The sequence below is a fragment of the Acomys minous genome, assembly GCF_964271855.1.
Source record: "Acomys minous genome assembly, chromosome: 12".
Taxonomy (NCBI): domain Eukaryota; kingdom Metazoa; phylum Chordata; class Mammalia; order Rodentia; family Muridae; genus Acomys; species Acomys minous.
In genome coordinates, this window is record NC_140493.1 from 6,496,928 (window position 1) to 6,509,092 (window position 12,165).

General features: G+C 44.0%; 1 long non-coding RNA gene across 1 annotated transcript in view; it reads right to left on the minus strand.

The window, feature by feature from the left end:
* Window positions 1-12,165, minus strand: part of LOC311579086 — a 55,997-nt gene that overhangs the window by 13,937 nt on the left and 29,895 nt on the right. The gene's annotated exons all lie outside the window — the stretch shown is intronic.

A 12,165-nucleotide genomic window follows, 5' to 3' on the forward strand; every position in this document is an offset into this window, starting at 1 on the left:
TTTCTTGATTGATGATTGACATGGGAGGCCCCGGGCCACTGTGGGCTGTACAAACCCCTAGGCAGGTGGTCCTCCATTGTATAAGAAAGCAGGCTGAGCAAGGCATGAGAAGCAAGCCAGTAAGCAGAACTCCTCCTTGGCTTCTGATTCAGTTACTGTCTCCAGGTTCCTGTCTTGAGTTTGTGATAGAGTGTGACCTAAGCGTAAACTGAAGTAAACCCTTTCTTCCCAATTTGCTTTTGGTCATGGGTGTTTTATCATAACAATAGAAGCCCTATTAAGATACTTATCAACAGATTAATGGATAAAAAAATATGAATGGATAATGAACTCGTGAATGTATATACAATAGCCTTCTTTGAGCCATAAAAAAATTTAATTTTCATGAAACTGGACGGATCTGGGAATTATTACTTAAGTGAGGTATCTCAAACTCAAATGGGTAAGATCAATAACTATTGTCAGAAAGCAAAATATTGGCTATTCTCTCTCACATCAGGATCTTAGCTACTAATTTTTATACCTATGCATTAATATTGGAGTGAGATGGGTATAAGTCACGCAACTATAAAGAGAACCATAAGAGAGGAAAAGAGGTTTTAGGAAAGGGAAGGGGAGGGTGACAGAATATGTGAGACGTGAAAGTGACAGGGGCTGCTGGAGGCTGGAAGTGTATTGGTGAAGGACAGGAAGATGAAGGAAGAGGATCAATCAAAACTAGAAAATGCCATCCAGAAATCTGTAACTTGGTGTGCTAGTTTTTAATTTTAAAAAATTAAAGCTCCTTTTCTTTTTGAAGTATCATCAAAAAGGCTATGGCCAACTTGAACTTTATATGCCTGAGAACTCTTTTGTGCTTGGATACGTTCAAGCCAACACAGTGGCTTCCTGGAGCTGCTGCGTCAACTAGGAGGCTATGGAGGCACTTTAATGGCCCTTGAATACAGTACCTCATCATCACGTCACCCCATTGATGCTACATAGCTCAGTCAGGATTGCTGAGCTGCGTGCTCCTAACCTTCCTCTTCGCAGGATAAGTTAGACTTGGTGAGGATTATTGGTAAAAAAAAAAAAAAATAATAATAATAATAATAATAATAATAATAATAATAATAATAATAATAATTCCAATGCTACAATAAAATCAATCTTCTTGGAATAGCAAAATACCCAATTCTTCCGACACCCACAATGAAAGGAAGGCATGTTGTCTTTTGAAAAGGACAGTAACAACATGATCTGGGTTCAGAATGAGAAATTAATCTAGAAATGGAATAAATATAGATTGCAGTGGGTGAAGACAGCTAGAAATGGGAAGGGACAGCAGGTTACTGGAATGGTTTAAAGGACTGGCACCAAAGCAATGGAATGGAAAATGGGACAGAGAAATGGAAATAGAATGGACAGTGAGTTTAAATGGACACAGTTAATGAGGGAGGACAGAGGACAAACAGAGACGATGGAAGAGTATCCATCCTAGGTTACTGCTAGTCTGACTGGGGCACACAGAAGATTAGCTGGTACAGAAGACAATGAGTTGGTTAGGGGTATGTATGAGTTACTTTTCTGTTGGTGCGATAAAAGAACATGACCAACAGCAACTTATGGAAAGAGGGGTTTGGTTTTGGTTGACTGTATTTGTTCTATAGGGATATGGTTCCATCATGGTGGGAGGCATGCAAGTAGCAGTCAAGGTACCAGGAACAGGAGCTGAGGGCTCACATCTTCAGTCACAACCACAAAGCAGAGAGAGAGAGAAAAAAAATTAGAAGTAGGGCAAGGCTTTAAACTCTTGATTCTGCAAGCCGATGCCTCCTAGACCTTCCCAGACACTGCCTCCAACTAGGGACCAAGTGTTCACTTGCAAGAGCCTATGGTAGACATTCCTGTTTAAACCACCCTGGGGGGGAGTGTAGCAGTTTGAGAGTCTCTGGGGACGTCCACGGGCAACATTCCACTAGACTCTGAAGATACACCAAAGATCAAAAAGACAATTCAATAGTACATTCGTTAAAATTAATGAAATTGAACCCTTCTGTCACCCAGGTTGACTAGCCTCAGGTGAGGTAGGGATTTCCACTGGTCCTTCTAGCATCGACATTTGAAAAGTACAGGTAGTAATTATTACATCACAGGACTCTTGGGTGTTAAGACACGTGTATGAGATGCTCCCACAGCATCGGACACAAGGCCAACGCTCAGAAGTCAACTCCCTTGGACCACGGAAGTAATCTCTTCCTCTTCTCCCCGTGTCATCCTGTCTCCCTCAGTTCGCCTCTGCACAACAAGCCAAGAGATCTTATGAAAACAAACAGGAGGTTTCCATCGCTCCTCCTTAAAGCTGCCATTCGGTTGTCCATCTCTGTGACAAAATCCTTCAGATAAACAAGTTAGAGGAAGCACTGTTTGAGCTTGTAATTTCGAGACTTCCAATCCATGGTAGGCTAGCCTGTCTTTTATGCATGTGGTAAGACAGAAACACCATAGTAGGGGAAAGTGGCTCGCCTCATGGTAGCCAGGATGTAGAAGGACAGAGAGCAGTCTTTCCCTGTCCCCAGTGACCTTTGAGGAAGGACTAGTCCACTTCCTAATACCCCATCAATAGATTAATCCATTGATGAAATTAGTACCTTCATGAGCCAATCATTTCTCAGTAACGTCACCAGCTGGGGGCCTTTGAGGACATCCTTGACACCATAAATGCGCTGATAGCCATCCTAACCATGGTCCATGTGACAGCATTCTCCTTCCTGTCTGTGGCTTTATCACAGCTGTTTGCTGTGTGGAGTGTTCTTGCCGTGCTTTGCGAAACCCGGCTTCTCCTGCTTCTGTAATTATTTCATCTGCCCCAAACACCTATCCTGTCACCTATATTTTATCTACAGAACATTACTGCTGCAGATACATGTAATACACATACATTTCCATGATTTCATCTGTCCCACTTCTGCAGTCTGCCAGTTCCTTGACAATGTTTTTGTCTTCTTCCCTACTGCCTTGCTGTTTGATACATAGTAGATCCCCATAACAGTTGTTGAAGGAAAAAATGAATATTCATGAAAGCAGTATGGCTCCTTGAGTATACAGTGTGCATTTCTTCCCCAGTAAGATGAAACGACTTGAGTGGCTGGAACCCAGATGTTACACTGACGTAAGCCAATTAACCTCCCTGGCTTCTGTTGTCCTTCTCATGAAAGAACCAACAATGGGCATCCTCTTGCTGAAGATGGAGGTAGTAAAGAATAAGAGAAATGAACCATGGCCGGGTGTCTGGAGTTTTACAAATGAAAGGCACTCTATTTACCTCTCCACCTGCCATAAAGATGACAGGCACAGGCTAAAGTGACACATTCAAAACCCCTGGAGTCAAGTCAAACCACTGGACTAGGACAGCCATCCCCCAGAATTTCCACCAAGTGCAATGACGATGTAAACCCAGGGATCACAATTCTGGGTGGTGGTTCCTGGAGTAAGATAAAAAAAAAACAGGGTCACTCCCCAGATAGTAATTACAACTGAACGTAAAATGCCTTGGAGCAGAGAATGACCCACCCATAAGCTCCCAATCTCAGGACTTCCTTCCTCCCACAGATACAGCCTCTCTGACACACAGGAAGCCCCTCCTGCGGAGCTCTGCTCTGTCAGTGCCTTCTAGGACATTTGGTCTTTTATTACCCAAAAAAAAAAAAAAAAAAAAAAAAAAAAAAAAAAAAAGCTTCCTGAGGTTGTCACAGACAAACTGAAGAGCAAAGCCTGGTTTGGTTTGGGACTTCATTTCAAGCCTAGAATATGAGATCCGGCCCCTTTAAGTGCATGGGTAGCAGCTCAGCTCAAAACAACTGTTGAATACCCCTTCTTTGAAGGCTCCATTAGAACAAAGTTCCCGAGCAAGCTTACATCTGGCATAGGCAGCCAAGGCTGTCTGAACTTTGTCACCTGAGAGTTGTGTAACCTCAGAGAGTTATCAGAGATTTTCATGGACCTCCATGTTTAATTTGTAAAATGAAAATGACAACGCCTGCCTTTAGATCAGCGGTTCTCAACCTTCCTAATGTCGCAACCCTTTAATACAGTTCCTCATGCTGTGGTGACCCCCACCATAAACTTACCTTCACTGCTACTTGGTAACTGTAATTTTGCTACTGTTATGAGTCATAATGTAAATTTCTGATATGTGACACACACACCCCTCCACCAGGAGGGTCTTGACCCACAAGTTGAGAACCCACGGCTTTAAAGGCAAGAGGAAGTGGGATAAGAGCTAAACTATACTAGCTGTTAATATGAGCCAACAGCTCATAATAGAGGGCCAACAATAACCCATGAGTCCCGGTTATTTCTTTTTAATTAACTTAACACATGTCATCCCTGTACTAGATGCTGGAGATGTAGCAACAAGCATGACAGACTGATCCCTATGCTCACAACAGATCTGTGCGCAGGCCATGACACTGCGGCATAGTCGATGCTGTGACAGGGATGAGCATGTGTCGGCAGGTAGGGAGGCCTTGGGAGGAGATACACTGGATACTAACGGATGCCATTTGAAAGGGGAAGAGGATGGGACAAAAGGAATTCCATGCAGACGGGATGTTATTTGCAGATGCCCAACAAGCACAAAATAGAGAATTTCTGAAACAGAAATTGGGAAATCACATCCCCAGCCGTAGACAAGAAGCAGAGAGTGGAAGTGTGAGGAGGAGGCTATGAACTCTGAGCTCACCCAAGAGCATCTTCCTCCAGCGAGGCGACACCACCTCCCCAAGCAGCGCCACCAACTGGAGACCAAGTCCAAACGCTTGAGCCTATGGGGAGCATTCAATGTTCAAACCACCACAGCCTCCTTCTAACCGATATGCTTTATTGAAAGACAGGAGAAAGTAACAATGTATATCACATCAGACTGGGAAAACAAGAATTTGCCAAGGAAAGCCATGTATGTTTCCTAGGTGAGATTATAAAACATATTTCTTACTGTATGTGGTAGTTAAAACAAAAGCTTATATATAGTCCCTGTGTGGGCTCAGATTTGCTTGCTGACTCAGTGAATGACATATTTTCTGAAACATAAGGAATTTAACTTACTCCCAACTACAGGTCTATGAGTCAGAACAATTATGCCCATTTTAAAGATAAGAAAGTTAATTCTATACATGTCAAGTGCCTTATCCGGATAACAAAACTTCTAAGACTAGGTCAAAAGTAAAATCTGGGTCTTGCTGACTGTAAACACTATAAAACCACAGCTGGCTGCTCTAGAATAGATGGGTGTGGCGAGCCCACACCGTGTGAAAAATGAGGAGACGCTTGGCCTTGGAGCATGGGCTGGGGGCAAAGGTCCTGGAGCACCGCAGTAGCGGGCAGAATAAGGTCCTAGCAAGGAAGAATGGTGAACACTGAAAAGTGCTCCCAACTTCAAGGACAGCAACAAATGAAAACTCAGACATGGCAAGAACAGCAGCAAGTTGAGATCCCAGTGACTGAAGTAAGAGGGTGGAGGAGAGAAAGTGTAGACCAACTCAACTAGTCTTGGCTCTCTCTGGGAGGAAAGAAGGCGCATGCAAGGCCTCTGCACGTTTGCCTTTGATACACGATTCCCGAGGACATCTGTGCACTGACATGAAAGGAGAGGTCAACGCAAATGAAAGGATACAAAAGGGGCCAGAGTTCCTACAGATACGGGAGGTGATGAAATACAGGTGAGCGAGGGAAAGACCAGCCCTGGGGTGCCTCTAGGAGAAGGGAAAGATAATGGTGACTCATAGCTGTAATCTTAGCCCTCAGGAGCTGAATCAAGAGGATTCTCATGAGTTTGAAGTCAGCCTGTGCTACAGAGGAAGACCCCCCTCTGTTCCTCTCTCTCTGTTTCTCTGTCTCTGTCTCTGTCTCTGTCTCTCTGTCTCTCTGTCTCTGTGTGTCTGTGTGTCTGTGTGTCTGTGTGTCTGTCTGTCTGTCTGTCTGTCTGTCTCTCTCTCTCTCTCTCTCTCTCTCTCTCTCTCACACACACACACACACACACACACGCACACACACACAGCAGCAGGGCTGTATTTACATTCAGGATACAGGTGTATGCATAGTCCTAAACTACAAAACCAAAGCTGCGCTCTTACAACCAAAGGAGTAGAAATGCAAACTGACAAGAGAAGTGAACTCCGGTAGGCTAAGAAGGAAGGAGGGGGCTGCCTGGGATAGCCGGGTCGTCCGACAGCGTGGAGGGCTCCGGGAAGCCTGGTGTCCATGAACTCCCAGTGGCACCAGTCAGCAAACTTCCTGGAATTCATCAAAAATCTGTCTGTTTTAGCTGTTTAACACGATGGGTGTTTCATAACCAGAGCCTGACATCATCCTGCCTGTGAACATTTACAGATAAAGACCCAAATGGCCAGCAAAGAGCCAAAGAAAAATACAACAGACTTCTGTCGAACTTATCAGTGACTCCCCCGCATACCCTTTATACTCTCTTTGAGCATTTTTTTGCCTTCAGTAGAAGTTCCTGGGGCTCTTCAAATGAGAAAGCCCCCCCCCATAGGCTCAGGCACCTGAACACTTGGTCCTCACTTGGTGGTGCTGTTTGGGGAGAATTAGGAGGTGTAGCCTTTCCGGAGGAAGTACATCATTGGGGGCGGGCTTTTAGAGCATATGGCCTCTCCCCACTTCCAGTTTTCTTTCTCCGGTTCATGTTTGTAGTAGATGTGATCTCTCGGCTTCCTCCTGCTGCCACCATGCCTGCCTGTCCTTCACTGCTCTGCTGCCATGCTTGGATGAACTCATTTCTCTGGAACTAGAAGCCCAAATAAACACTTTGTTCTAGAAGTTGCCTTGGCCATAGCATATTTATGACAGCAACAGAAAAGGACTAGTACAGTTCCCAGTCTTGCACTTGCAGGGTTTATAAGATGACATCAATACGACACAGTTATCAAAAGTCTGTCCAGGGAGCTAGAGAGATGGCTTATCAGCCAAGAGAAGTTGCTGCTATGGCAGAGGACTGAGGTCATTCCCTACCACCCTTGTCTGACAGTTTACAATTCCAGGAGATCTGATACCATCTTCTGACCTCTAGAGGCTCCCAAGTACATAAGGCATACACTTATGTATACGTAGATACAGACGCATGCACAGGCATATTTTTTTAAAACATTGTTCAGTTATTCCACATTGGATTTGTAAATGCCATCCCTCACACCCCACCCCCATTGCCTCATGGTGAAACAACATGAATGATAAAAGCAGTTCTTACAGTTCACGGGAAATGCTTGACTATCTCATCGACTTTACCACTTTCACAGCACTGCATTGCCCACGCGGCCATCTTTATGAAAAGCCCTCAGGTACCATTACTGCACATATACTGAGAATGAAGTCCATGCTACCACATGCCTTCCCCAAAGCCCAATGTTCCTTCTGTAAATTAGAGTCAAAGCTCTGGTCTCAGAGCTGCCTTGAACAGGATTTGACAAGTGTGTAGAAGACCCTCACAGACTTCTGTGGACTCCCACTTCACTCCCCACAACCGACATAGCCCAATTTGACTAAAATAGAAACATGACCCAAGTTCAGTTCCCAGCACCCCCACGGCAGCTAACAACTGTCTGTAACTGTAGTCGATATAAGCATGTTTTCATTTTGATCCTAAGTGTGAGATGTGAAACTGACTCCTGTGAGGGAATGTAATGTTTGTTTGCTGGAAACAGACTCCTGAGAGTGGGTGTGATCTTTGTCAGCTAAGAACAGTCTCATGCAGGGGCGTGGCCTTTGCCAGTTGGAAAACATCCTGGTAGGGACTCTGAGAGGATATAAATAGGAGAGAAAAAAAAAAAACACCAGAGAGGCATCACTTCACAGCACTTGGCCGCACATTGCTTCACTTTGAGATGGTCCTAGAAATGCTCCAGAAAAAAACCTTTGATTAGGCTGCTTTGGCTCCCTGCTGTTGTTCCTGTTGCTGCTTGTTCCTGCTGCTGTGTTTGCTGTTGAAGCCCTGACAACGAGGAATATAATTTCCCCCAAGGAACTCAGTATAAAAATGTCTACCTCCACTGTCCCTACTAACCTTCTTTCTCTCCTATCTAGGGTACGTGGGTTGGACGGGAAGTAGAGGCATTCAAGAACCCCAAATAAGGTAGGTTTTAAAGAGATCAAAGCCTACAGGTGGCGCCCCACATTGGGTACCAAAATGTTAAAGTTATTTTGATAGTAACTGTTGTTTGCTCCTTTCTTAACCTGGCTTACCACACAAATAATTGAGACTCTGTTATATTAACAAGCTTCACAGCACAAGAACTGAGCAGTTATTACTCTATTCTTAATATTCAAAGCTAATTTGGCTTCTTCCCAGCATACATCCCAGAGATACTTGCACTTTGTAGCTTTCCTTGCTCCAGCTCCTTTCCTGATGTCTCCTATGGCTCAATCCCCTACTCCCTTTTCCAACTCTTCCTCCCCTGGCTGGCAGGAAGTCCAGCTCTATTCTCTCCCTTGCTCGGTAACTGCGTGTAAGCTACTTTATTGGCATATTAGGGAAAAATTGGGGAGCAGGGTTTTGCACAACATTGAGACAGGAGATTCTCAGAACCAGATATTAGGGGTACAGAAATCAGCATTTGAATTACACAGTAACCTTATGCCTGCATGTAGCTCTAGCTCCAAGGAATTCCAACACTTTTCTGACCTCCACAGGATCCAGCACTCATGTGGCACACACAGCCATATGCCCAGACACACATGCATACACATAAAATTAAATATTAAAATTGAAACATGAAACCATGAAAATATCAAGAGGAAAAAAACAACCTTTAGTAATAACTCCAAAGAGAAGTGAACCATTTGTAATTCTTAAGACTCCAGATTTAAGCCACAGTAAGATCACCACTCAACAATCAGGTTGGCAAAGGTCAAAATTGTTTTGAAGATTTTATTTTATTTTTAATCACGTGTATACATATGATTCTGTGTGGTTCTGTGTGCACATGTGCACATGTGCATGTAGAGACCAGAAGAAGAGGTCTGGCCCCCTGAAGGTGGAGTTACAGGTAGGTGGAAGTGGTCTGGCTAGAGTTTGAATTACCATCTTCTGCCAAGAGCTGTTCTATCTCTCCAGCCCCAAGGTTAAATATTTAAAATGTTAACCTTGATTAGCAATTGATTAATATTTATATTTAAGAAGCACATTCTGCAATTACTAGTGGGCATGTAAATTAGCATAATTCCCTGGAAGACAATCTGACAATAATCACTGAACTTGTTTGAACCTGAAACTGACTCCCAGCATTTATTCCTATAAATACATCCTCACAGGTAAAGTGCATTTTTGCTTGAAACAAGCTAAATGCCTGCCCTGGTGGGAGGCTGAGCCCGAGCCTTTAGATGGGTAGACCGCCAAGATCTGTCGGGATTCAGAACAGAAGAGCATACAAAACATGCTGCCAACTGCATAACGTATTTGTCAGTGTTCAGATGTGAGTTTGTGAGCATGTAACATACACTTAGAAGTACATATGAAATTAGGAGAAGAAATCACATGCCTGGAAAACATGTGAGGAGACTCACTAGTCTATGTGGACATATTAAATTTTTAACAAATGATAATAGACTCAAGGAATCACTATCTAGCTGACTAAGTAAGAACAGCCCAACACCTAAAAGCTCAAAGCTCCCTCAACAGCATAGAAACATGGTCAGGAAGGCTGGGTAAGCTCTGCAGACTTTTCTCTAAGCATAAACTCTAACTAACCAACACAGCTTAACATTCCAGTGATCACAGAGAAAGACAGAGACAGACAGACAGACAGACAGACAGACAGACAGACAGACTGAATCAAGGGTCAGAGTGCCCCTGCTCCTTGGAGAACAGAACAAACAGACACAGGAACCTTGGAGCCTCCTGGCAAGCCACAGCTGTGTGTCTGTGGCTTAGGTCCCGTGTCAATTACAAGGCTTTGTTTGTTTCAGTGACTTGCTATAATGGCATCAGAAAAATTAAAACAAAACCAAAAAATGCCCCTAAATTGTCCTGCACCAAACTCAAGGAGCACTTTCTCTGCTCCAAATGAAAAAAAAGAAAAGAAAAGAAAAGAGCAAGCTACGGTGGCCCCCTGAGATAAACTTCAGACCAGTCAAAATCTCAGGCTCAAGGCTGCTGGTCTTAGACTGTTTGGAGACTCTTCGTCTCCAAAGAGATCTGGCATGTTTTGTAGGAAGAGGAATTAGTGTGATTCCCCAGCAAACCTAACAGTGATGTGCAACTACAGTTACTGACTGGGGAGATGGGGAAGCGATTTCTCTCCTTGTCTCTTACATTTTTCTCCTCCAGAGCTTCTGAGCCGCCACACTGGGATGCAGGTATTTACACTGACAGCTAGGTTCCCTATCTCCATCACCAGGGAAGCAGTTCCCTGGGCTACAAACTCCCAGCATGCTGACTCATGATCAGACAGGAAGTTCTGTTTGGTGAGAGAGAGAGAGAGAACATACATTAGAGTGAACCATAGAGCCAGTCACTGCCAGGAGGACACAATAGAATGCAGGACCTCCGACTCGTGGCCTTATGTGTCTGACGAGGCTCGGGGTCCAGCATTAACTTGAGTATCAGGAATTTCCCATTTCATTATAATCATAATAATTTTCCTATTGTGCCACATAGAACACCGTTTCTCTCTGTTTCTTCATATAAAAATGGAAGCCTGATTTACCTGTAACTCGGGCTGTGGTATAATTCATTTTTCTGCACCTAATACTCTTACCAGCAATGGGGTAGAAAACTCATAAAACCAGCATCTTTCAAAACTTATAGACAAACATGAGAATGCAGAAAGTGCCTAGTTGGCCAGAAAAGTGTCAACACACCTTTGATCCAGCACTTGGGAGGCAGAGGCAGGCAGATCTCTGTGAGTTCAAGGCCAACCTGGTCTACAGAGCGAGTTCCAGGATAGCCAAGGCTATAGAGAGACCCTGTCTCAAAAAAATCCAAAAAATAAAACAAAAATAAATAAATAAATAAATAAATAAATAAATAAATAAAGTGTATGGTCATTGTTTGGGGGTGGGTGGGGATTTGCAATTTAGCCCAGGGGTAGAGTGCTTGCCTAGCATGCTCAAAGCCCTATGTTTGATACCCAGCAAAACTAGCTATGGTACTCCTGTCATCTGAACACTTGGAAGGTAGAGTCAGGGGGGTCAGGAAAGGGGTTCAAGACTGTCCTCAGGAACATGGTGATTTCAAGACCTGTCTGGGATACTTGAGACCCTGTGAAAGAAGGAGGGTGGTGACAGGGTTCCTCTGTGTAACCCTGTCTGTCCTAGAACTCTTGTAGACCAGGCTGGCCACAGAGATCCGCTTGTCTCTGGTCCCAAGTGCTGAGATTAATGGTATGTGGCACTGCACCCTGCTAAAAGAAGAGTTCACCTTTTTGTTTGTTTGTTTTTGAGACAAGATTTGTGTGTGTGTGTGTGTGTGTGTGTGTGTGTGTGTGTGTGTGTGTAGCTTTGGCTGTTCTAGGACTAGCTCTGTAGACCAAGCTGGCCTTTAACTCACAGAGATTAGCCTGCCTCCATCTTCAGTGTGCTGGGATGAAAGGCAAGCTCCACCACAGCCTATCTGAGAGTGTAGCTTTATCTAATGCAAACTTATAGCTATAAACTTCTCTATTCAACTATACCCACAAATGTATACATAGAATTTTGTCTTAATTTGATTGAGTATTTCCTTCCTTTTCTATCATAAAAACTAAAATAAAACTATCCCGGGATGTCTCCCAAAAAAGGATGCATTTTCACCCTGGCCTGGGCATACAGCCAATAAAGATTAAGCTGGGAGTAACTGATAAGGCAATTGAGGGGGTGAGGGCAGTGTGTTAACCCTTTCAACACCCCTCTCTTCCTCAGCAAAGTACAAATGCTGTGCAAAAACGGCTTCCCAGACCCAGGCAACTTGGGAATGGAATCTGTGCATCTGAAGATGTTTTTCCACAGTGCGGAAGGCTCTGACACACATCCAGGTGGGAAGGCCTCTCAACTCAACAATTCCTAAAGTTATCACTGACTCTGACAACTGTTGATCCTTAAGGACATCCAGAGACAAGGGCCGACTTCACGTAAGTGCAAAGCTGCAGTCAGAGCCTTACCAAGGGCTGGGCATTTTTCTCTTCTTTTTGTGTAATT